The sequence below is a fragment of the Musca autumnalis genome, unplaced genomic scaffold, assembly GCF_047663935.1.
Source record: "Musca autumnalis isolate F117 unplaced genomic scaffold, ASM4766393v1 scaffold_2, whole genome shotgun sequence".
Taxonomy (NCBI): Eukaryota; Metazoa; Arthropoda; class Insecta; order Diptera; family Muscidae; genus Musca; species Musca autumnalis.
Genome location: NW_027411755.1, coordinates 30479373 through 30506499, shown reverse-complemented (window position 1 = coordinate 30506499; position 27127 = coordinate 30479373). Strand labels below are relative to the sequence as shown.

General features: G+C 27.9%; 4 long non-coding RNA genes across 4 annotated transcripts in view; 1 reads left to right on the top strand and 3 right to left on the bottom strand.

The window, feature by feature from the left end:
• Positions 1-27127, top strand: part of LOC141393851 (uncharacterized) — a 394506-nt gene that overhangs the window by 197336 nt on the left and 170043 nt on the right. The window lies entirely within an intron of this gene.
• On the bottom strand, positions 12474-12898 carry LOC141392676 (uncharacterized). The gene is made up of 2 exons (XR_012409850.1): positions 12696-12898; positions 12474-12624 (listed from the first exon to the last, which is right to left on the bottom strand). It is a non-coding gene; the product is annotated as an uncharacterized lncRNA (long non-coding RNA).
• Positions 20333-20706, bottom strand: LOC141392675 (uncharacterized). The gene is made up of 2 exons (XR_012409849.1): positions 20577-20706; positions 20333-20510 (listed from the first exon to the last, which is right to left on the bottom strand). It is a non-coding gene; the product is annotated as an uncharacterized lncRNA (long non-coding RNA).
• On the bottom strand, positions 25920-26354 carry LOC141392674 (uncharacterized). The gene is made up of 2 exons (XR_012409848.1): positions 26169-26354; positions 25920-26106 (listed from the first exon to the last, which is right to left on the bottom strand). It is a non-coding gene; the product is annotated as an uncharacterized lncRNA (long non-coding RNA).

The window sequence follows — 27127 nt, the reverse complement described above, 5'->3', positions numbered from 1 at the left end:
TTTTTTTTGAAAGCGGAATTAATTATTCACAAATGTAGTTATAGAACTTCATCTGAATATATTTGACTTAAATATTTTAATGCTTACATTTTCAGTAGTAAAGAACCCAAGTTTTTCAACACAACAGAATGTCGTTGATCACTGTTTTTTCAGCATTATTTGTTATCGCCTGTCTAATGGTTGATATGTCCTTGGGTCATTTGGAAAAACGCAGTATTAGGGTCTGTATAAAAAATTCAGATGAGTAATAGATTTTGTAAAACTTATATTTTAGACACCCGTTGAAGAGTTAGCAATGATGCCACGAATGCGTCCATCGCACGACTTTCGTAGACCACATCGCCATCATTTTGGTTAAAAAATTATCTTTGGAATAAAAATAAAATTGTTAACAAGTTTTTGCTTTATTGAAAAAAAACTATTTATGAAAATAAATTTTTATTTGTGTCAAAATATTTGAAAAATATTCTCAAAGCATTCGAGCTTAGTTACTTAGATAAATCTGAAGTAGGAAGGAAAGAAAAATATGGAAACAAATAGTCATTGTCTATAGATGATCAAATCTAAATGTTTTCTCAGACCAATAGGTCTTCTTATGGAAGACTAAAAGTTCTTCTTATCAAAAAGAAAAAGAACTTCTTACAGAAAAAAAATTAATTCTCGAACAAATTTTCTTGTGGAAGACCAACGCGTCTTCTCATAGAATACCGAAACGTCTGCTTATAGAAGACTTTTAGGGCAGTTCTTTTTGCAGAACACAAAAATGTCTTCACATAGAAGACCAACGGGTCCTCTTAAAGAAGACCAAGGGATCTTCTAATAGGAGAAAAAAATGTATTCTTTTAAAAGTCCAAAAGTTGTTCTTATAGATGGACTAAGGGTCCTCTTCTAGAAGAACAAAGGTTCTACTTATAGAAGAAAAGGACATAAAGGTCTTCATATAAAAAAAAAACTAAAGGCTTTCTTGTAGAAGATTACAAAATCTTATAAAACACCAAACTGACGTCTGACACAAGACCAAAAGGACTACTCGAAGAAGACCAAAAGATCTTCTTACAGAAAGATATTCTCTCAAAGAAGACCTACAGGTGTTCTTATAGAAGATTGAAAGGCCTTTTCAAAGAAGACAAATTAATATCCTCAAAGAAGACCTACAGGTGTTCTTACAGAAGACTGAAAGACCTTTTTAAAGAAGACCAATTAACCTTCTCAAAGAGGACCTACAGGTGTTCTTATAGAAGACGAAAAGCCTTCTCATAGAATAACCAAAGGTATTTTTAAAGAAAACCAAAAAGCAGACCACAAAAAGCAAACGGCCCTCGCAAAGATGACCTAAAAGACCATAAAAACCGAAAGGTCCTTCTTAAGGAAGACTGTGAGGTCATCATCATAAAAGACAAAATAAGTCTTCTTATAGGAGACAAAAAGCCATCTCAAAAAAAAAAATTAAAGGTCCAAAAAGTCCTTAAAATAATTTTTTAAAAAATCCACGTTTGTGAAAATATTCTTTAAATAAATTTTTGAAAAATCTACGTTTATGAAAATATCCTTTAAATTGTTTTTTTGAAAAATCCACGTTTAGGAAAAATAATCTTTATTTTTTTTTTTTAAATCCACGTTTATGGCAAAATATTCTTTAAATAATTTGAAAAACAATCCACGTTTATGGAAAAATATTCTTTAAATATTTTTTTTTAAAAATTCACGTTTATGGAAAAATATTCTTTAAATATTTTTTTTTAAAAATTCACGTTTATGAAAAATTTCTTTAAATCATTATTTTACATCCACGTTTATGAAAATATTCTTTAAATATTTATTTTAAAAAATCCACCTTTATGGAAAAATATTCTTTCAATAATTTTTTTTAAAAAAATTCACGTTTATGGAAAAAATATTTTTTCAAAATTCGACGTTTATGGAAAAAATATTTTTTTTTTTCAAAAATCGACGTTTATGGAAATATTCTTTAAATATTTTTTTAAAAAATCCGCGTTTATGAAAATGTTCTTTAAATATTTTTTTTTAAATTTACGTTTATGGAAAAATATTCTCTAAATATTTTTTAAAAAAATTTCGTTTATGGAAAAATATTCTTTAAATATTTTTTAAAAAGTCCACGTTTATGAAAATATTCTTTAATTATTTTTTAAAAAATCCACGTTTATTAAAATATTCCTTTAATATATTTTTAAAAAATCCACGTTTATGGCAAAATATTCTTTAAATAATTTTTTATAAAATCCACGTTTATGGAAAACTATTCTTTAAATATTTTTTTTAAAAACTCCACGTTTTTGAAAAAGTATTTTTTAAATAGTTTATTAAAAAATCCAAGTTTATGGAAAATACACTTTAAATAATTTTTTTAAAAAATCCACGTTTATGGAAAAATATTCTTTAAATAGTTTTTTTAGAAAATCAATGTTTATGAAAACATTCTTTAAATCATTTTTTAAAAAATCCACGTTAATGAAAATATTCTTTAAATATTTTTTAAAAAGTCCTCGTTTATGAAAATAGCCTTTAAATCATTTTTTAAAAAATCATTTTTTAAAAATATTCTTTAAATATTTTTTTAAAAAACCCACGTTTATGAAAATGTTCTTTAAATATTTTTTTTAAAAAAATTTACGTTTATGGAAAATATTTTTTAAATTATTTTTTAAAAAATCCACGTTTATGGAAAATATTCATTAAATAATTTTTTAGAAAATCAATATTTATGAAAAATATACTTTAAATATTTTTTTATAAAATCCACGTTTATGGAAAAATATTCTTTAAATAATTTTTTTAAAAACTCCACGTTTATAGAAAATTATTCTTTAAATAATTTATTAAATAATCCACGTTTATGGAAAATATTCTTTAAATAATTTTTTAAAAAAAATCCACGTTTATTAAAATATTCTTTAAATATTTTTTTAAAAAAAATCCACGTTTATTAAAATATTCTTTAAATATTTTTTTAAAAAATCCACGTTTATGAAAATGTTCTTTAAATATTTTTTTAAAAAAATTACGTTTAAGGAAAATTTATTCTTTAAATTATTTTTTTAAAAAAATCCACGTTTATGGAAAATTTTCATTAAATAATTTTTTAGAAAATCCATGTTTATAAAAAATATTCTTTAAATAATTTTTTATAAAACCCACGTTTATGGAAAAATATTCTTTAAATAATTTTTTTTAAAAACTCCACGTTTATAGAAAATTATTCTTTAAATAATTTATTAAATAATCCACGTTTATGAAAAATCAATTTTTAAAAAATCCACGTTTATGGAAAAATATTCTTTAAATATTTTTTTTTCAAAAATCGACGTTTGTGAAAATATTATTTAGATATTTAAAAAAATCAAAGTTTATGAAAATATTTATTAAATCTTTTTTTAGTCCACGTTTATAAAAAAATGTATTTAAATATTTTTTTTTTACAAAATCCACGTTTATGAAAATATTCTTTAAATATTTTATTTTTTACAAAAATCCTAGTTTATGCAAATATTCTTTAAATTTTTTTTTTAAGATCCGCGTTTATGAAAAAATTCTTTAATTTTTTTTTAAAAAATCCACGTTTATGAAAAAATTCTTAAATATATATTTTTTTTTTTTTAAATCCACGTTCTTATAGAAGACCAGAAGGCCGTTTTAAAGAATAACAAAAAGCCTTCTTATAGATAATGAAAAGGACTTCCAAAAGAAGACCAGAAAGCCTTCTCAAAAAGGCCATAAGGTACATTCAAAGAAGACCAAAAGGTCTTCTCAAAGAAGACCAAAAGATCTTCTTAAGGAAACAACAGCACTTTCTTTAGAAGAAAGAATGTCTTCTTGTAGAAGACCAAAAAGCCTTCTAAAATAGTAAAAGGTCTTCTTACAGAAAATCAGAAAGTCGTCTAATAAGAAACCGAAAAGCTTCCTTATAGAAGACTTAAACATCTTCATAAAGAAAAGAACAAAAAGGCCTTCTCAAAGAAAAAAATGCCTTGTTAAAAAACCTTCTGCAAATAGACCAGGAGACCACCTTAAAGAAGTCTTAAAGTTCTTCTTAGAGAAGACCAAAAAGCCCTCTTATAGAAGTCCAAAAGTCGTTCTCAAAGAAGACCTAGAGGTCTTCTTATGGGGGCCCAAAATACCTTCTCCAAGAAGGCTTAAGATCTTATAATAGAAGACCAAACAGACCAAGAAGGACTTTACAAAGAGGAACAAATGAACGTGCGAAATAAAGCCAAAAAGGTCTTATCAAGTCAAACCAAATGGACTTCTCAAAGAAGATCTAAAGGTCTTCTTATTGCAGATCAAAGGTCTTTTTAGACAAATACGCACTGATACGACTTTAATTCTCTTTATTAATATAGAATAATAATGAATGGCCATACGTTTTTCTAGTGGAAGGTCTAGGTCCAGAAGTTAATCTTCATGTAGACCAACATAATATAATATTATTTAATTATGGGTGACGTATACTGTATGACAATACTCATACACAATAAGAAAAAATACCGATTTGCAAATAACCGTTTTCTATGGAACTTTATTCTTGTTCTACATGTAAACTCAACTGCCTTTCAAAATTCTTGAGCAATTCACAATTTATGGTCTGTACAAAAAACCTTAAAATTGCCTAAATTTATTGAAAATACTGGTGGCGTATACTTCACGACAATACTTATACGAATTAATGAAACATGATTTAAATATTGAAGAATCGGCGTGAAAATGTTGAAGTCCGTAAAGGAAATTATTTTCTTCTTGTAAATACATTAGAATGTATGAAATATTACTTGTCTCCGAAACTGAACGGCAGATCGAAATATTTACGGGGATTGAAATTGATGATTAAAATGCTCAGTAGGACTTTAGGCACATGAAAAATGTGACGAGAATATAAGCCACAAGCAAACATTTTCCTTGATAACATGGATGCGTATAAGTAATAAAAATAGCATGACTCTTAGGGCGTATATGTAACATAAATTGTGTACAAGGGCGTGCATAATTTATTGTTATTATTTTTTCGATTACCATCAAAAATGCTCTGCTTAAACATTCGTATAACATTTTATTTCATCATTTTTATTTTCCAAATTTTTGTAAATTATTCCAAGTGTTTACGGAATTCTAACAAAATACACAGAAAATTAGATCCATTTGTTAGATATACAATTTTTAATTTACACAAACATTTTTAAATTTACCTCATATGCATCCAGTGCCGGTATATAGACAGCTAATGAACCGTGGATATTGATGAATATAGCCAAAATGCTTAACAACGGGAGGGAGAATAGCATTGTTGTATCAGTAGAACAAATTACCAAAAATAAATAAGAGATGTGACTTTTTAAAACTAAATAAATTTATTTTCTTATTTACATTTAGAAATATGGAAAGACACGTACTTTAATACAATATGTAATGTATTTTTTCTAACAAAGAAGAGACCTATATAGCTCATCTAAAAATGTTGTTAAGTTTCTACACTTTAAGCCCTTAAACTGCTTTAAAAATATGTTGAATAATTCTTCAAATATTGAAAATAAATGTGTGTTGGTGGTGGCGTATACTGTATGACAATACGTATACGCTTTGCTGTACATTTATTTTATTTTGTTCCCTATACAACTATAAAGATGGGTGCTTGAAAAAACTATTTTTTAAAAATACACGCTTCTGATGGATGCTTGAAAAAAATATTTTTTAAAAATACACGCTTCTGATGGATGCTTGAAAAAATATTTTTTAAAAATACACGCTTCTGATGGATGCTTGAAAAAATATTTTTTAAAAATACACGCTTCTGATGGTTGCTTGAAAATAATGTTTTTAAAAAATCCACGCTTCTGATGGATGCTTGAAAAAAATATTTTTTTAAAATCCAAGCTTCTGATGGATGCTTGAAAAAAATATTTTTTAAAAATCCACGCTTCTGACGGATGCTTAAAAAAATATTCTTTAAAAATTCACGCTTCCTATGGGTGCTTGAAAAAAATATTTTTTAAAAATCCACGCTTCTGATGGGTGCTTGAAAAAAATATCTTTTAAAAATCCACGCTTCTGATGGGTGCTTCAAAAAAAATATTTTTTTAAAAATCCACGCTACTGATGGGTGCTTGAAAAAAAAAAAATTTTTTAAAAATCCACGCTTCTGATGGGTGCTTGAAAAAAATATTCTTTTAAAAATTCGCGCTTTTGATGGGTGCTTGAAAAAATATTTTTCAAAAATCCACGCTTCTGATGGGTGCTTGAAAAAAATATTTTTTAAAAATCCACGCTTCTGATGGGTGCTTTAAAAAAATATTTTTTAAAAATCCACGCTTCTGATGGGTGCTTGAAAAAATATTTTTTAAAAATCCACGCTTATGATGGGTGCTTGAAAAAATATTTTTTAAAAATCCACGCTTATGATGGGTGCTTGAAAAAATATTTTTTAAAAATCCACGCTTATGATGGGTGCTTGAAAAAATATTTTTTAAAAATCCACGCTTATGATGGGTGCTTGAAAAATATTTTTTAAAAATCCACGCTTATGATGGGTGCTTGAAAAAATATTTTTTAAAAATCCACGCTTATGATGGGTGCTTGAAAAAATATTTTTTAAAAATCCACGCTTATGATGGGTGCTTGAAAAAATATTTTTTAAAAATCCACGCTTATGATGGGTGCTTGAAAAAATATTTTTTAAAAACCCACGCTTATGATGGGTGCTTGAAAAAATATTTTTTAAAAATCCACGCTTATGATGGGTGCTTGAAAAAATATTTTTTAAAAATCCACGCTTATGATGGGTGCTTGAAAAAATATTTTTTAAAAATCCACGCTTATGATGGGTGCTTGAAAAAATATTTTTTAAAAATCCACGCTTCTGATGGATGCTTGAAAAAAAATATTCTTTTAAAAATCCACGTGATGGATGCTTGAAAAAAAATATTCTTTTAAAAATCCACGTGATGGATGCTTGAAAAAAAATATTCTTTTAAAAATCCACGCTTCTGATGGATGCTTGAAAAAAAATATTCTTTTAAAAATCCACGTGATGGATGCTTGAAAAAAAATATTCTTTTAAAAATCCACGTGATGGATGCTTGAAAAAAAATATTCTTTTAAAAATCCACGTGATGGATGCTTGAAAAAAAATATTCTTTTAAAAATCCACGCTTCTGATGGATGCTTGAAAAAAAATATTCTTTTAAAAATCCACGCTTCTGATGGATGCTTGAAAAAAAATATTCTTTTAAAAATCCACGTGATGGATGCTTGAAAAAAAATATTCTTTTAAAAATCCACGTGATGGATGCTTGAAAAAAAATATTCTTTTAAAAATCCACGTGATGGATGCTTGAAAAAAAATATTCTTTTAAAAATCCACGTGATGGATGCTTGAAAAAAAATATTCTTTTAAAAATCCACGCTTCTGATGGATGCTTGAAAAAAAATATTCTTTTAAAAATCCACGCTTCTGATGGGTGCTTGAAAAAATATTTTTTTTAAAAATCCACGCTTATGATGGGTGCTTGAAAAAATATTTTTTAAAAATCCACGCTTATGATGGGTGCTTGAAAAAATATTTTTTAAAAATCCACGCTTCTGATGGGTGCTTGAAAAAATATTTTTTAAAAATCCACGCTTATGATGGGTGCTTGAAAAAATATTTTTTTTGAAAATCCACGCTTATGATGGGTGCTTGAAAAAATATTTTTTTTAAAAATCCACGCTTATGATGGGTGCTTGAAAAAATATTTTTTTTAAAAATCCACGCTTATGATGGTTGCTTGAAAAAATATTTTTTAAAAATCCACGCTTCTGATGGATGCTTAAAAAAAATATTCTTTAAAAATTCACGCTTCCTATGGGTGCTTGAAAAAAATTCTCTTAAAAATGCACGCTTCTGATGGGTGCTTGAAAAAATATTTTTTAAAAATCCACGCTTCTGATGGGTGCTTGAAAAAATATTTTTTAAAAATCCACGCTTATGATGGGTGCTTGAAAAAATATTTTTTAAAAATCCACGCTTCTGATGGGTGCTTGAAAAAATATTTTTTAAAAATCCACGCTTATGATGGGTGCTTGAAAAAATATTTTTTAAAAATCCACGCTTATGATGGGTGCTTGAAAAATATTTTTTAAAAATCCTCGCTTATGATGGGTGCTTGAAAAAATATTTTTTAAAAATCCACGCTTATGATGGGTGCTTGAAAAAATATTTTTTAAAAATCCACGCTTATGATGGGTGCTTGAAAAAATATTTTTTAAAAATCCACGCTTATGATGGGTGCTTGAAAAAATATTTTTTAAAAATCCACGCTTATGATGGGTGCTTGAAAAAATATTTTTTAAAAATCCACGCTTCTGATGGATGCTTGAAAAAATATTTTTTAAAAATCCACGCTTATGATGGGTGCTTGAAAAAATATTTTTTAAAAATCCACGCTTATGATGGGTGCTTGAAAAAATATTTTTTAAAAATCCACGCTTCTGATGGATGCTTGAAAAAATATTTTTTAAAAATCCACGCTTATGATGGGTGCTTGAAAAAAAATATTCTTTTAAAAATCCACGCTTCTGATGGATGCTTGAAAAAAAATATTCTTTTAAAAATCCACGCTTCTGATGGATGCTTGAAAAAAAATTTTTTAAAAATCCACGCTTATGATGGGTGCTTGAAATAATATTTTTTAAACATCCACGCTTATGATGGGTGCTTGAAAAAATATTTTTTAAAAATCCACGCTTATGATGGGTGCTTGAAAAAATATTTTTTAAAAATCCACGCTTATGATGGGTGCTTGAAAAAATATTTTTTAAAAATCCACGCTTATGATGGGTGCTTGAAAAAATATTTTTTAAAAATCCACGCTTATGATGGGTGCTTGAAAACATATTTTTTAAAAATCCACGCTTATGATGGGTGCATGAAAAAATATTTTTTAAAAATACACGCTTATGATGGGTGCTTGAAAAAATATTTTTTAAAAATCCACGCTTATGATGGGTGCTTGAAATAATATTTTTTAAACATCCACGCTTATGATGGGTGCTTGAAAAAATATTTTTTAAAAATCCACGCTTATGATGGGTGCTTGAAAAAATATTTTTTAAAAATCCACGCTTATGATGGGTGCTTGAAAAAATATTTTTTAAAAATCCACGCTTCTGATGGATGCTTGAAAAAATATTTTTTAAAAATCCACGCTTATGATGGGTGCTTGAAAAAAAAATATTCTTTTAAAAATCCACGCTTCTGATGGATGCTTGAAAAAAAATATTCTTTTAAAAATCCACGCTTCTGATGGATGCTTGAAAAAAAATTTTTTAAAAATCCACGCTTATGATGGGTGCTTGAAATAATATTTTTTAAACATCCACGCTTATGATGGGTGCTTGAAAAAATATTTTTTAAAAATCCACGCTTATGATGGGTGCTTGAAAAAATATTTTTTAAAAATCCACGCTTATGATGGGTGCTTGAAAAAATATTTTTTAAAAATCCACGCTTATGATGGGTGCTTGAAAAAATATTTTTTAAAAATCCACGCTTATGATGGGTGCTTGAAAACATATTTTTTAAAAATCCACGCTTATGATGGGTGCTTGAAAAAATATTTTTTAAAAATCCACGCTTATGATGGGTGCTTGAAAAAATATTTTTTAAAAATCCACGCTTATGATGGGTGCTTGAAAAAATATTTTTTTTGAAAATCCACGCTTATGATGGGTGCTTGAAAAAATATTTTTTTTAAAAATCCACGCTTATGATGGGTGCTTGAAAAAATATTTTTTTTAAAAATCCACGCTTATGATGGGTGCTTGAAAAAATATTTTTTAAAAATCCACGCTTCTGATGGATGCTTGAAAAAATATTTTTTAAAAATCCACGCTTATGATGGGTGCTTGAAAAAAATATTCTTTTAAAAATCCACGCTTCTGATGGATGCTTGAAAAAAAATATTCTTTTAAAAATCCACGCTTCTGATGGATGCTTGAAAAAAAATTTTTTAAAAATCCACGCTTATGATGGGTGCTTGAAATAATATTTTTTAAACATCCACGCTTATGATGGGTGCTTGAAAAAATATTTTTTAAAAATCCACGCTTATGATGGGTGCTTGAAAAAATATTTTTTAAAAATCCACGCTTATGATGGGTGCTTGAAAAAATATTTTTTAAAAATCCACGCTTATGATGGGTGCTTGAAAAAATATTTTTTAAAAATCCACGCTTATGATGGGTGCTTGAAAACATATTTTTTAAAAATCCACGCTTATGATGGGTGCATGAAAAAATATTTTTTAAAAATACACGCTTATGATGGGTGCTTGAAAAAATATTTTTTAAAAATCCACGCTTATGATGGGTGCTTGAAATAATATTTTTTAAACATCCACGCTTATGATGGGTGCTTGAAAAAATATTTTTTAAAAATCCACGCTTATGATGGGTGCTTGAAAAAATATTTTTTAAAAATCCACGCTTATGATGGGTGCTTGAAAAAATATTTTTTAAAAATCCACGCTTCTGATGGATGCTTGAAAAAATATTTTTTAAAAATCCACGCTTATGATGGGTGCTTGAAAAAAAATATTCTTTTAAAAATCCACGCTTCTGATGGATGCTTGAAAAAAAATATTCTTTTAAAAATCCACGCTTCTGATGGATGCTTGAAAAAAAATTTTTTAAAAATCCACGCTTATGATGGGTGCTTGAAATAATATTTTTTAAACATCCACGCTTATGATGGGTGCTTGAAAAAATATTTTTTAAAAATCCACGCTTATGATGGGTGCTTGAAAAAATATTTTTTAAAAATCCACGCTTATGATGGGTGCTTGAAAAAATATTTTTTAAAAATCCACGCTTATGATGGGTGCTTGAAAAAATATTTTTTAAAAATCCACGCTTATGATGGGTGCTTGAAAACATATTTTTTAAAAATCCACGCTTATGATGGGTGCTTGAAAAAATATTTTTTAAAAATCCACGCTTATGATGGGTGCTTGAAAAAATATTTTTTAAAAATCCACGCTTATGATGGGTGCTTGAAATAATATTTTTTAAACATCCACGCTTATGATGGGTGCTTGAAAAAATATTTTTTAAAAATCCACGCTTATGATGGGTGCTTGAAAAAATATTTTTTAAAAATCCACGCTTATGATGGGTGCTTGAAAAAATATTTTTTAAAAATCCACGCTTATGATGGGTGCTTGAAAAAATATTTTTTAAAAATCCACGCTTATGATGGGTGCTTGAAAACATATTTTTTAAAAATCCACGCTTATGATGGGTGCATGAAAAAATATTTTTTAAAAATACACGCTTATGATGGGTGCTTGAAAAAATATTTTTTAAAAATCCACGCTTATGATGGGTGCTTGAAAAAATATTTTTTAAAAATCCACGCTTATGATGGGTGCTTGAAAAAATATTTTTTAAAAATCCACGCTTATGATGGGTGCTTGAAATAATATTTTTTAAACATCCACGCTTATGATGGGTGCTTGAAAAAATATTTTTTAAAAATCCACGCTTATGATGGGTGCTTGAAAAAATATTTTTTAAAAATCCACGCTTATGATGGGTGCTTGAAAAAATATTTTTTAAAAATCCACGCTTATGATGGGTGCTTGAACAAATATTTTTTAAAAATCCACGCTTATGATGGATGCTTGAAAAAATAGTTTTTAAAAATCCACGCTTATGATGGGTGCTTGAAAAAATATTTTTTAAAAATCCACGCTTATGATGGGTGCTTGAAAAAAAATATTTTTTTAAAAATCCACGCTTCTTATGGGTGCTTGAAAAAATACTTTTTAAAAATCCACGCTTATGATGTGTGCTTGAAAAAATACTTTTTAAAAATCCACGCTTATGATGGGTGCTTGAAAAAATACTTTTTAAAAATCCACGCTTATGATGGGTGCTTGAAAAAATATTTTTTAAAAATCCACGCTTATGATGGGTGCTTGAAAAAATATTTTTTAAAAATCCACGCTTATGATGGGTGCTTGAAAAAATATTTTTTAAAAATCCACGCTTATGATGGTTGTTTGAAAAATTTTTCTTCTAAAAATTACGCATCTGTTTCACGCCAAAAAATTTTCTTTAAAAAATCTACACTTTTGTTGGTTTCGTATATTCTTTAAAAATCCATGCTTCTGTTCTTGGAAAAATATTATTTTTAAAATCAACCTTAAAAAAACATTGTTTAAAAATCCACGTTTCTGTTGTGTGTTTGGATAAAAATTCTTAAAAAATCCACGTATAAAGGCCTGCAAAACTCCTCTCATTCTTTAAAAATATTACAAATTAAAATAGTGTTGGTGGTGACGTATACTCCATGACAATACGTATACGCACTTAGACACAATTCTCTTAATCTCCAAATTGTTTCATTCCTTATTAGTCGATTATATTTTATTTCTCTGTATATATATCTTGTATTTTTTTGTAATATTTATATATGAATGTAATATGATAGAGAAGACAAATTTTTATCATTTTTGTCATTAGTTGCAAATATTCCATTTTATTTGAACTTTAGTGTTATCCTCTTCCTCCAAATCGGCCTCTTCCAGCTCCTGTACCCATATTGTTCATACCATTCCAAACACGTTGAGTTCTCTGGCAGTATTTAAGAAAAACAAAAATACTTTAGTAATGTTTTAAAAGTTAATTTAAAAAATCTTCCTTACCCTTAAATCCCTTTTCACAACATGACCAGTTGTGAAATCAGCGAAGAGTAAGAAAATAGCGAGAAATGCTGGCAGCAATAGATGGAAATGCATGGGAGCAGTTGATGATTCAAACTATTTAGTTTCCAGAATTAATGAGACCCATTTATAAATTGGCATGACTTTCCCATTTAGACTGTGATGAACTTTAAGGTTCTGGTAGTTTGTGCAACAATTAAATCTTCAATTTACATGACAATATATTCCACGGAGTGTATAATTAATATTATTGCCATACGCCACATGTATGAGATGAATACAAAAAATATAATATGTTTTAAAATTTTTTTAAAAATGTCTTTAAAAATCCACACTTAGAGGCCTTAAAATTTTTTGTAAAAATGTCTTTAAAAATCCACACTTAGAGGCCTTAAATTTTTTGTAAAAATGTCTTTAAAAATCCACGCTTAGAGGCCTTAAAATTTTTTTGTAAAAATGTCTTTAAAAATCCACGCTTAGAGGCCTTTAAAATTTTTGTAAAAATGTCTTTAAAAATCCACGCTTAGAGGCCTTTAAAATTTTTGTAAAAATGTCTTGAAAAATCCACGCTTAGAGGCCTTTAAAATTTTTGTAAAAATGTCTTTAAAAATCCACGCTTAGAGGCCTTTAAAATTTTTGTAAAAATGTCTTTAAAAATCCACGCTTAGAGGCCTTTAAAATTTTTGTAAAAATGTCTTTAAAAATCCACGCTTAGAGACCTTTAAAATTTTTGTAAAAATGTCTTTAAAAATCCACGCTTAGAGACCTTTAAAATTTTTGTAAAAATGTCTTTAAAAATCCGCGCTTAGAGGCCTTTAAAATTTTTGTAAAAATGTCTTTAAAAATCCACGCTTAGAGGCCTTTAAAATTTTTGTAAAAATGTATTTAAAAATCCACGCTTAGAGGCCTTTAAAAATTTTGTAAAAATGTCTTTAAAAATCCACGCTTAGAGGCCTTTAAAATTTGTTTAAAAATGTCTTTAAAAATCCACGCTTAGAGGCCTTTAAAATTTGTTTAAAAATGTCTTTAAAAATCCACGCTTAGAGGCCTTTAAAATTTGTTTAAAAATGTCTTTAAAAATCCACGCTTAGAGGCCTTTAAAATTTGTTAAAAATGTCTTTAAAAATCCACGCTTAGAGGCCTTTAAAATTTGTTTAAAAATGTCTTTAAAAATCCACGCTTAGAGGCCTTTAAAATTTTTGTAAAAATGTCTTTAAAAATCCACGCTTAGAGGCCTTTAAAATTTTTGTAAAAATGTCTTTAAAAATCCACGCTTAGAGGCCTTTAAAATTTTTGTAAAAATGTCTTTAAAAATCCACGCTTAGAGGCCTTTAAAATTTTTGTAAAAATGTCTTTAAAAATCCACGCTTAGAGGCCTTTAAAATTTTTGTAAAAATGTCTTCAAAAATCCACGCTTAGAGGCCTTTAAAATTTTTGTAAAAATGTATTTAAAAATCCACGCTTAGAGGCCTTTAAAAGTTTTGTAAAAATGTATTTAAAAATCCACGCTTAGAGGCCTTTAAAAGTTTTGTAAAAATGTCTTTAAAAATCCACGCTTAGAGGCCTTTAAAATTTTTGTAAAAATGTCTTTAAAAATCCACGCTTAGAGGCCTTTAAAATTTTTGTAAAAATGTCTTTAAAAATCCACGCTTAGAGGCCTTTAAAATTTTTGTAAAAACGTCTTTAAAAATCCACGCTTAGAGGCCTTTAAAATTTTTGTAAAAATGTCTTTAAAAATCCACGCTTAGAGGCCTTTAAAATTTTTGTAAAAACGTCTTTAAAAATCCACGCTTAGAGGCCTTTAAAATTTTTGTAAAAATGTCTTTAAAAATCCACGCTTAGAGGCCTTTAAAATTTTTGTAAAAATGTCTTTAAAAATCCACGCTTAGAGGCCTTTAAAATTTTTGTAAAAATGTCTTTAAAAATCCACGCTTAGAGGCCTTTAAAATTTTTGTAAAAATGTCTTTAAAAATCCACGCTTAGAGGCCTTTAAAATTTTTGTAAAAATGTCTTTAAAAATCCACGCTTAGAGGCCTTTAAAATTTTTGTAAAAATGTCTTTAAAAATCCACGCTTAGAGGCCTTTAAAATTTTTGTAAAAATGTCTTTAAAAATCCACGCTTAGAGGCCTTTAAAATTTTTGTAAAAATGTCTTTAAAAATCCACGCTTAGAGGCCTTTAAAATTTTTGTAAAAATGTCTTTAAAAATCCACGCTTAGAGGCCTTTAAAATTTTTGTAAAAATGTCTTTAAAAATCCACGCTTAGAGGCCTTTAAAATTTTTGTAAAAATGTCTTTAAAAATCCACGCTTAGAGGCCTTTAAAATTTTTGTAAAAATGTCTTTAAAAATCCACGCTTAGAGGCCTTTAAAATTTTTGTAAAAATGTCTTTAAAAATCCACGCTTAGAGGCCTTTAAAATTTTTGTAAAAATGTCTTTAAAAATCCACGCTTAGAGGCCTTTAAAATTTTTGTAAAAATGTCTTTAAAAATCCACGCTTAGAGGCCTTTAAAATTTTTGTAAAAATGTCTTTAAAAATCCACGCTTAGAGGCCTTTAAAATTTTTGTAAAAATGTCTTTAAAAATCCACGCTTAGAGGCCTTTAAAATTTTTGTAAAAATGTCTTTAAAAATCCACGCTTAGAGGCCTTTAAAATTTTTGTAAAAATGTCTTTAAAAATCCACGCTTAGAGGCCTTTAAAATTTTTGTAAAAATGTCTTTAAAAATCCACGCTTAGAGGCCTTTAAAATTTTTGTAAAAATGTCTTTAAAAATCCACGCTTAGAGGCCTTTAAAATTTTTGTAAAAATGTCTTTAAAAATCCACGCTTAGAGGCCTTTAAAATTTTTGTAAAAATGTCTTTAAAAATCCACGCTTAGAGGCCTTTAAAATTTTTGTAAAAATGTCTTTAAAAATCCACGCTTAGAGGCCTTTAAAATTTTTGTAAAAATGTCTTTAAAAATCCACGCTTAGAGGCCTTTAAAATTTTTGTAAAAATGTCTTTAAAAATCCACGCTTAGAGGCCTTTAAAATTTTTGTAAAAATGTCTTTAAAAATCCACGCTTAGAGGCCTTTAAAATTTTTGTAAAAATGTCTTTAAAAATCCACGCTTAGAGGCCTTTAAAATTTTTGTAAAAATGTCTTTAAAAATCCACGCTTAGAGGCCTTTAAAATTTTTGTAAAAATGTCTTTAAAAATCCACGCTTAGAGGCCTTTAAAATTTTTGTAAAAATGTCTTTAAAAATCCACGCTTAGAGGCCTTTAAAATTTTTGTAAAAATGTCTTTAAAAATCCACGCTTAGAGGCCTTTAAAATTTTTGTAAAAATGTCTTTAAAAATCCACGCTTAGAGGCCTTTAAAATTTTTGTAAAAATGTCTTTAAAAATCCACGCTTAGAGGCCTTTAAAATGTTTGTAAAAATGTCTTTAAAAATCCACGCTTAGAGGCCTTTAAAATTTTTGTAAAAATGTCTTTAAAAATCCACGCTTAGAGGCCTTTAAAATTTTTGTAAAAATGTCTTTAAAAATCCACGCTTAGAGGCCTTTAAAATTTTTGTAAAAATGTCTTTAAAAATCCACGCTTAGAGGCCTTTAAAATTTTTGTAAAAATGTCTTTAAAAATCCACGCTTAGAGGCCTTTAAAATTTTTGTAAAAATGTCTTTAAAAATCCACGCTTAGAGGCCTTTAAAATTTTTGTAAAAATGTCTTTAAAAATCCACGCTTAGAGGCCTTTAAAATTTTTGTAAAAATATATTTAAAAATCCACGCTTAGAGGCCTTTAAAATTTTTGTAAAAATATATTTAAAAATCCACGCTTTGAGGAGTATAAAATTGTCGGAAAAATATATTTAAAAATCCACGCTTTGAGGAGTATAAAATTGTCGGAAAAATATATTTAAAAATCCACGCTTTGAGGAGTATAAAATTGTCGGAAAAATATATTTAAAAATCCACGCTTTGAGGAGTATAAAATTGTCGGAAAAATATATTTAAAAATCCACGCTTTGAGGAGTATAAAATTGTCGGAAAAATATATTTAAAAATCCACGCTTTGAGGAGTATAAAATTGTCGGAAAAATATATTTAAAAATCCACGCTTTGAGGAGTATAAAATTGTCGGAAAAATATATTTAAAAATCCACGCTTTGAGGAGTATAAAATTGTCGGAAAAATATATTTAAAAATCCACGCTTTGAGGAGTATAAAATTGTCGGAAAAATATATTTAAAAATCCACGCTTTGAGGAGTATAAAATTGTCGGAAAAATATATTTAAAAATCCACGCTTTGAGGAGTATAAAATTGTCGGAAAAATATATTTAAAAATCCACGCTTTGAGGAGTATAAAATTGTCGGAAAAATATATTTAAAAATCCACGCTTTGAGGAGTATAAAATTGTCGGAAAAATATATTTAAAAATCCACGCTTTGAGGAGTATAAAATTGTCGGAAAAATATATTTAAAAATCCACGCTTTGAGGAGTATAAAATTGTCGGAAAAATATATTTAAAAATCCACGCTTTGAGGAGTATAAAATTGTCGGAAAAATATATTTAAAAATCCACGCTTTGAGGAGTATAAAATTGTCGGAAAAATATATTTAAAAATCCACGCTTTGAGGAGTATAAAATTGTCGGAAAAATATATTTAAAAATCCACGCTTTGAGGAGTATAAAATTGTCGGAAAAATATATTTAAAAATCCACGCTTTGAGGAGTATAAAATTGTCGGAAAAATATATTTAAAAATCCACGCTTTGAGGAGTATAAAATTGTCGGAAAAATATATTTAAAAATCCACGCTTTGAGGAGTATAAAATTGTCGGAAAAATATATTTAAAAATCCACGCTTTGAGGAGTATAAAATTGTCGGAAAAATATATTTAAAAATCCACGCTTTGAGGAGTATAAAATTGTCGGAAAAATATATTTAAAAATCCACGCTTTGAGGAGTATAAAATTGTCGGAAAAATATATTTAAAAATCCACGCTTTGAGGAGTATAAAATTGTCGGAAAAATATATTTAAAAATCCACGCTTTGAGGAGTATAAAATTGTCGGAAAAATATATTTAAAAATCCACGCTTTGAGGAGTATAAAATTGTCGGAAAAATATATTTAAAAATCCACGCTTTGAGGAGTATAAAATTGTCGGAAAAATATATTTAAAAATCCACGCTTTGAGGAGTATAAAATTGTCGGAAAAATATATTTAAAAATCCACGCTTTGAGGAGTATAAAATTGTCGGAAAAATATATTTAAAAATCCACGCTTTGAGGAGTATAAAATTGTCGGAAAAATATATTTAAAAATCCACGCTTTGAGGAGTATAAAATTGTCGGAAAAATATATTTAAAAATCCACGCTTTGAGGAGTATAAAATTGTCGGAAAAATATATTTAAAAATCCACGCTTTGAGGAGTATAAAATTGTCGGAAAAATATATTTAAAAATCCACGCTTTGAGGAGTATAAAATTGTCGGAAAAATATATTTAAAAATCCACGCTTTGAGGAGTATAAAATTGTCGGAAAAATATATTTAAAAATCCACGCTTTGAGGAGTATAAAATTGTCGGAAAAATATATTTAAAAATCCACGCTTTGAGGAGTATAAAATTGTCGGAAAAATATATTTAAAAATCCACGCTTTGAGGAGTATAAAATTGTCGGAAAAATATATTTAAAAATCCACGCTTTGAGGAGTATAAAATTGTCGGAAAAATATATTTAAAAATCCACGCTTTGAGGAGTATAAAATTGTCGGAAAAATATATTTAAAAATCCACGCTTTGAGGAGTATAAAATTGTCGGAAAAATATATTTAAAAATCCACGCTTTGAGGAGTATAAAATTGTCGGAAAAATATATTTAAAAATCCACGCTTTGAGGAGTATAAAATTGTCGGAAAAATATATTTAAAAATCCACGCTTTGAGGAGTATAAAATTGTCGGAAAAATATATTTAAAAATCCACGCTTTGAGGAGTATAAAATTGTCGGAAAAATATATTTAAAAATCCACGCTTTGAGGAGTATAAAATTGTCGGAAAAATATATTTAAAAATCCACGCTTTGAGGAGTATAAAATTGTCGGAAAAATATATTTAAAAATCCACGCTTTGAGGAGTATAAAATTGTCGGAAAAATATATTTAAAAATCCACGCTTTGAGGAGTATAAAATTGTCGGAAAAATATATTTAAAAATCCACGCTTTGAGGAGTATAAAATTGTCGGAAAAATATATTTAAAAATCCACGCTTTGAGGAGTATAAAATTGTCGGAAAAATATATTTAAAAATCCACGCTTTGAGGAGTATAAAATTGTCGGAAAAATATATTTAAAAATCCACGCTTTGAGGAGTATAAAATTGTCGGAAAAATATATTTAAAAATCCACGCTTTGAGGAGTATAAAATTGTCGGAAAAATATATTTAAAAATCCACGCTTTGAGGAGTATAAAATTGTCGGAAAAATATATTTAAAAATCCACGCTTTGAGGAGTATAAAATTGTCGGAAAAATATATTTAAAAATCCACGCTTTGAGGAGTATAAAATTGTCGGAAAAATATATTTAAAAATCCACGCTTTGAGGAGTATAAAATTGTCGGAAAAATATATTTAAAAATCCACGCTTTGAGGAGTATAAAATTGTCGGAAAAATATATTTAAAAATCCACGCTTTGAGGAGTATAAAATTGTCGGAAAAATATATTTAAAAATCCACGCTTTGAGGAGTATAAAATTGTCGGAAAAATATATTTAAAAATCCACGCTTTGAGGAGTATAAAATTGTCGGAAAAATATATTTAAAAATCCACGCTTTGAGGAGTATAAAATTGTCGGAAAAATATATTTAAAAATCCACGCTTTGAGGAGTATAAAATTGTCGGAAAAATATATTTAAAAATCCACGCTTTGAGGAGTATAAAATTGTCGGAAAAATATATTTAAAAATCCACGCTTTGAGGAGTATAAAATTGTCGGAAAAATATATTTAAAAATACACGCTTTGAGGAGTATAAAATTGTCGGAAAAATATATTTAAAAATCCACTTTGTAAGGCCTTTAAAATTATCAGAAAAATATATTTAAAAATCCACGCTTTAAGGTGTTTATAATTCTCAGAAAAATATATTTAAAAATCCACGCTTTGAGGTATTTAAAATTGTCAGAAAAATATATTTAAAAATTCACGCTTTGAGGTGTTTAAAATTGTCAGAAAAATATATTCAAAAATCCACGTTGTGAGGTCTTTAAAATTCTCAGAAAAATATATTAAAAAATCCACGTTGTGAGGCCTTGAAAATTCTCAGAAAAATATATTTAAAAACCCACGCTTTGATGTGTTTAAAATTCTCAGAAAAATATATTTAAAAATCCACGCTTTGAGGTGTTTAAAATTCTCAGAAAAATATATTTAAAAATCCACGTTGTGAGGCCTTGAAAATTCTCAGAAAAATATATTTAAAAACCCACGCTTTGATGTGTTTAAAATTCTCAGAAAAATATATTTAAAAATCCACGCTTTGAGGTGTTTAAAATTCTCAGAAAAATATATTTAAAAATCCACGCTTTGAGCTGTTTAACTTTGTCGGAAAAAGATATTTAAAAATCCACGCTTTGAGGTGTTTAAAATTCTCAGAAAAATATATTTAAAAATTCACGTTTTGTGGCTTTTCAAATTCTCAGAAAATTATATTCAAAAATCCACGCCTTAAGGCGCCAATTTAACCATTGAAGTTATCTTGTTCTACCTCTCATACTCACTTTGCTGAGATCCCAATAACCTCGTGATCTCTGTTAATAATAAAGAAAAGAATATAATTAGTTTAATTTTTAAACAATTTTAAAAATATCCTTTACCGTTAACTGCCTTTTTACTACATGTCCAGTTGTTGTATTAACGATGAGTAAGAAAATGGCAAGAAATGCCAGCAGCAATAAATGGAAATTCATTGCAGGAATTGGTGATTCTAACTATTTTGGTTTCAACATGAGCCATGTTTATAAATATAAATTGCCATGGTGTAGGGTGAAACAATAAAATCTTCGAGTTCCCTGCCAATATATCCCACGTAGCGTATAATTAATATTAATGTGGGTAACGTCGTGCGTATACATATTATTAGGTGGTATATTAATTATACGCCACATGTATGGAAGAAATTTTAAAAATTATATTATTTTCCTTAACTAATTCAAATTTATTTTTTTCTTTCTTTGCAGGTATGTGATTTATATTTGCTATTTATATTCCACAAGTTGTAATTGTAAGCGTGAGTATGATTAGAGTGATATTTATTATTTTCCCAAATTGACTTGTAAATTTCGTAATGGCCTTACTTGCCATTTTAAGAAACAATTTCCTGGTCGTAAACTGACCATCCGTATCTATTCTCTTCTAAATTTATGTGGCCAAAATAGATTCATAAAAATCGAACTGAATAAAATCTACATCAGACAGAAAGAATATTGATTACCAATAGACAATAGATTGGTAATGATTTATTTGTGTGGACCTCTAGACAAGTTTTTGTTCCGCTTGACACCATAAATCAGAAGATTGGCAGTTTACTTAGATTATCTTAGCCAAAAAAGAACTCTATGTCTACACAATGTCTGTTTTATGGCGCCTTTCTAAATCAGAATATACGTTTATGCTGGTCACAAGAAAAACAAAAAAACTAAAGCATACTTTAGGGCATATTTTATTTCTAAGGCCATGAGTTACAGTAATTCCGACATGTTAACAACTTACATGTCATAACAACTGATTTAAATGCTGGAACATGTTTTTGACTGTGACTCTTACCCAGCCCTTTTTGCTTGCTCTTCTTGCGGCCGGAAGTCCATGCCATTGAGAACATCTGTAAATATTTTCTTTTCATTTGTTCTTAGAAAACTTCAACTGCATAAAGAGTTCATGGCAAACAACATTTTACCAGCATCCGGCCAGGGTTAAAATACGTATAAATTTTAAGTTAGCCTTTTTTGTTTCACAATTCTACGGGCTCTTGATTTTCTTTTCTTGAAGTAGTTTGTCTGCTCTCTTTTAACTTTAGGAAAAGAAAAATTCTTTCGAAAACCTTCTTGCACTTGGATTCCAGCCAAACTACAATTTTATTTGATTATAAAACTCATTTCTGTGGCACAAACACGTTCCTTAGCATGCCATTCATCCATGGAGATCTCTCGTCTTGTGCCTAAATGTCATTCCCCCTTTTGTGTCCGAAAAAATGAACATGGAATTGTAAATTATTTTTAAAAGCCCCAATGATGCTGGCAGCAGGCCCAAATTATAAAAATGAATTCGCTAAAAACGACATGGAAATTCGTGAAAATATCAACAAATCTGCCTAAAAATACAACATAAAAATTATCTTCATAAAAGCAACCTAAAAGTATGCAATTTAAATCTGGCCAAAAGTAAGGTCATTTTTCATTTATGAATAGTTTATTTAATTGGAATAATAATAATAATAAACTTTTCGTTTTGACTATTGTTGGTTGCTGTGCTCAACTTTTGTTGGCTTTATGTCTGGGGAAATTAAAATATTCTCATATTAAAATGTTTGGTACTTTACAATTTTTAGTACAGCAGTGGGGGCAATTGGATGTGAAAATTGTGAAAAATAATATATTTTAATGTCTAATTGTGGTTAGTAACTGAGAGTGTTAGACAGTAGTGCGTATAAGTATTGTCGTGTGGTATACGGCACCCATACCTTCAAGTAATTTAGGATTTTCAGAATCTTTATTGAGAAATTTATATTATAAAGATCACAACAACGCGAATTTTAAAGACCTAAAAGCATGAATTTTTAAAAATATTTTTCTGAACTTAATTTCTCAACAATTTTATAGGCTTGACAACGTATATTTTTAAAAATATTTTTCTGGGATTTTAAAGGTCTCACAACGTGCATTTTTAAATATATTTTCCTCAGAATTTTAAAGGCCACAAAGCGTGGAATTTTGGAAATATTTTTCTGAAAATTTTTAAATATCTTTTGTTAAAATTTTAAAGACCTCGAAGCGTGCATTTTTAAATATATTTTTCTGACAATTTTAAACACTTCAAAGCGTGGATTTTTAAATATATTTTTCTGAGAATTTTAAACACGTCAAAGCGTGGATTTTTAAATATATTTTTCTCACAATTTTAAAGGCCTCAAAGCGTGGATTTTAAAATATATTTTTCTCACAATTTTAAAGGCCTCAAAGCGTGGATTTTAAAATATATTTTTCTCACAATTTTAAAGGCCTCAAAGCGTGGATTTTAAAATATATTTTTCTCACAATTTTAAAGGCCTCAAAGCGTGGATTTTAAAATATATTTTTCTCACAATTTTAAAGGCCTCAAAGCGTGGATTTTAAAATATATTTTTCTCACAATTTTAAAGGCCTCAAAGCGTGGATTTTAAAATATATTTTTCTCACAATTTTAAAGGCCTCAAAGCGTGGATTTTAAAATATATTTTTCTCACAATTTTAAAGGCCTCAAAATATATTTTTCTCACAATTTTAAAGGCCTCAAAGCGTGGATTTTAAAATATATTTTTCTCACAATTTTAAAGGCCTCAAAGCGTGGATTTTAAAATATATTTTTCTCACAATTTTAAAGGCCTCAAAGCGTGGATTTTAAAATATATTTTTCTGACAATTTTAAACACCTCAAAGCGTGGATTTTTAAATATATTTTTCTGACAATTTTAAACACCTCAAAGCGTGGATTTTTAAATATATTTTTCTGACAATTTTAAACACCTCAAAGCGTGGATTTTTAAATATATTTTTCTGACAATTTTAAACACATCAAAGCGTGGATTTTTAAATATATTTTTCTGACAATTTTAAACACCTCAAAGCGTGGATTTTTAAATATATTTTTCTGACAATTTTAAACACCTCAAAGCGTGGATTTTTAAATATATTTTTCTGACAATTTTAAACACCTCAAAGCGTGGATTTTTATATATATTTTTCTGACAATTTTAAACACCTCAAAGCGTGGATTTTTAAATATATTTTTCTGACAATTTTAAACACCTCAAAGCGTGGATTTTTAAAAATATTTTTCTGACAATTTTAAACACCTCAAAGCGTGGATTTTTAAATATATTTTTTTTGATAATTTTAAAGACCTCAAAGTGTGGATTTTTAAATATATTTTTCTCAGAATTTTAAAGGCCTCACAACGTGGATTTTTAAATATATTTTTCTCAGAATTTTAAAAGCCTCACAACGTGGATTTTTAAATATATTTTTCTCAGAATTTTAAAGGCCTCACAACGTGGATTTTTAAATATATTTTTCTCAGAATTTTAAAGGCTTCACAACGTGGATTTTTAAATATATTTTTCTCCGAATTTTACACACCTCAAAGCGTGGATTTTTAAATATATTTTTCTGACAATTTTAAACACCTCAAAGCGTGGATTTTTAAAAATATTTTTCTGACAATTTTAAACACCTCAAAGCGTGGATTTTTAAATATATTTTTTTTGATAATTTTAAAGACCTCAAAGTGTGGATTTTTAAATATATTTTTCTCAGAATTTTAAAGGCCTCACAACGTGGATTTTTAAATATATTTTTCTCAGAATTTTAAAAGCCTCACAACGTGGATTTTTAAATATATTTTTCTCAGAATTTTAAAAGCATCACTACGTGGATTTTTAAATATATTTTTCTCAGAATTTTAAAGGCCTCACTACGTGGATTTTTAAATAATTTTTCTGAGAATTTTAAAGGCCTCACTACGTGGATTTTTAAATAATTTTTCTGAGAATTTTAAAGGCCTCACTACGTGGATTTTTAAATAATTTTTCTGAGAATTTTAAAGGCCTCACTACGTGGATATTTAAATAATTTTTCTGAGAATTTTAAAGGCCTCACTACGTGGATTTTTAAATAATTTTTCTGAGAATTTTAAAGGCCTCACTACGTGGATTTTTAAATGTATTTTTTCTGACAATTATAAGGCCTCACTACGTGGATTTTTAAATACATTTTTCTGAGAATTCTAAAGGCCTCACTACGTGGATTTTTAAATACATTTTTCTGAGAATTTTAAAGGCCTCACTACGTGGATTTTTAAATACATTTTTCTGAGAATTTTAAAGGCCTCACTACGTGGATTTTTAAATACATTTTTCTGAGAATTTTAAAGGCCTCACTACGTGGATTTTTAAATACATTTTTCTGAGAATTTTAAAGGCCTCACTACGTGGATTTTTAAATAAATTTTTCTGAGAATTTTAAAGGCCTCACTACGTGGATTTTTAAATATATTTTTCTCAGAATTTTGAAAGCTTCACTGCGTGGATTTTTAAATATACTTTTCTCAGAATTTGAAAGGCCTCACTACGTGGATTTTTAAATATATTTTTCTCAGAATTTTAAAGGCCCCAGTACGTGGATTTTTAAATATATTTTTCTCAGAATTTTAAAGGCTTCAGAACGTGGATTTTTAAATATATTGTTTTAAGAATTTTAAAGGCCTAACAACGTGGATTTTTATATTTTTCTGAGAATTTTAAAGGCCTCACACGTGGATTTTTAAATATATTTTTCTCAGAATTTTAAAGGCCTCACTACGTGGATTTTTAAATATATTTTTCTCAGAATGTTGTTGGCGTTTTTTATTGTCAGAATTTTAAAGGCCTCACAGCGTGGATTTTTAAATATATTTTTCTGAGAATTTTAATGGCCTCACTTCATGGATTTTTAAATATATTTTTCTCAGAATTTTGTAGCCTTCAGAGCGTGGATTTTTAAATATATTGTTTTAAGAATTTTATAGGCTTCAGAACGTGGATTTTTAAATATATTGTTTTAAGAATTTTAAAGGCCTCACAACGTGGATTTTTCAAAAAACCACAATGGTGGATTTTTCAAGAATTTTTATAGGAATTTGAAAAAGGAAAATTTTGGATCTTTAAAAGATTTTTATACACATTTTAAAAACTACAAATCGTCGATTTTTAAAAGAATTTTTATACAAATTTTAAAAACTTCAAATAGTTGATTTTTTAAAGAAATAAAATTCTGAGAAAAATATATTTTAAAATTGCGAGAATAATATATTTTAAAATCCACGCTTTAAGGCCTTTAAAATTGCGAGAATAATATATTTTAAAATCCACGCTTTGTGGCCTTTAAAATTCTGAAGAAAATATATTTAAAAATCCACGCTTTGTGGCCTTTAAAATTCTGAAGAAAATATATTTAAAAATCCACGCTTTCTATATTGTCGCTTTTATATATTGTCGCTAGTTAACTTTATTCCACAGTAGATTTTCAGCATTTTGTGTACGATCGGAAATTATCCAAGAGACACAATCGTGGGTATAATACTTGGCATCAGATGAGTTGTTATTGGGGGACCAACCTAAAATATAAAAAATATATATATTTATAACTAGAGATAACATATTTATTTTAACTGCTTACTGGCTGGGAACATGTCAAATTTATCAAGAAGAAGATGACAAGTGTTGTAACACCTGCCGGTATATGGAAAGACTTCATAATGAATGAACAAAACCTGTTAAAATATCGTATGTAGAACTGTTAGGGAGTACAGTTTATTTCTTATTAAATAACGTGCTTATGACAATATTATGTAGACTTCCAAGATATTCAAATGGATCTAGATCGTAAATTAGTACAAAATTTACTTAAGATATTCAAAGACATGTTTAGAATATATACGGTTTGCTATACAATAGTTATATGCTCAAATTGGGAAATCTAATGCTTTTTTGAATAAGTTTTTAGACTAAAGTCTAACGAAATTACTTTGAATTTGCGATTACGTTTACTTTACGGTGCAGTAACATAGCTGCCAGATGAATTGTGCAAAGTTCTATGGTATGAAAGGTATAAAAGCCAATATCACTTTGAATAACTAGTATATCGTAGGTAATCAACTTCAATAACCAACAACATCACAATGAAATTTCTATTAACCATTTTGGTATTATCGGCATTGGCCATGTTTGCTGAAGCTAAACCTCAATTCTGGGGAGGGTATGGAACCATAGAGGAGATAATTATTTCAAAATTTATTACAATTTTCTATTTTTTTCTAGTGGTATGGGAGATTACGGAGGTGGCGGAATGGGAGGTGGGGACTACGGTGGAGGCGGCGATGGCGGTATGGGAGGTGGCGGAGGTGGCGACTACGGTGGTGGCGGCGGTGACTACTAATGACGATCAGAGCAAAGGATGTAATTTTTAGAGAAATAATTAAAAATATAAAAAATAAAAAAATATTTTATGGTATTCCTCCAAAAGTGAATTTTTTAAAAAAATATTTTCATTGACCTCCTCAAAAAGTGGATTTTTTAAAAATATTTTTATGCAACTCCAAACAAACGTGGATTTTTTAAAAATATTTTTATGCAACT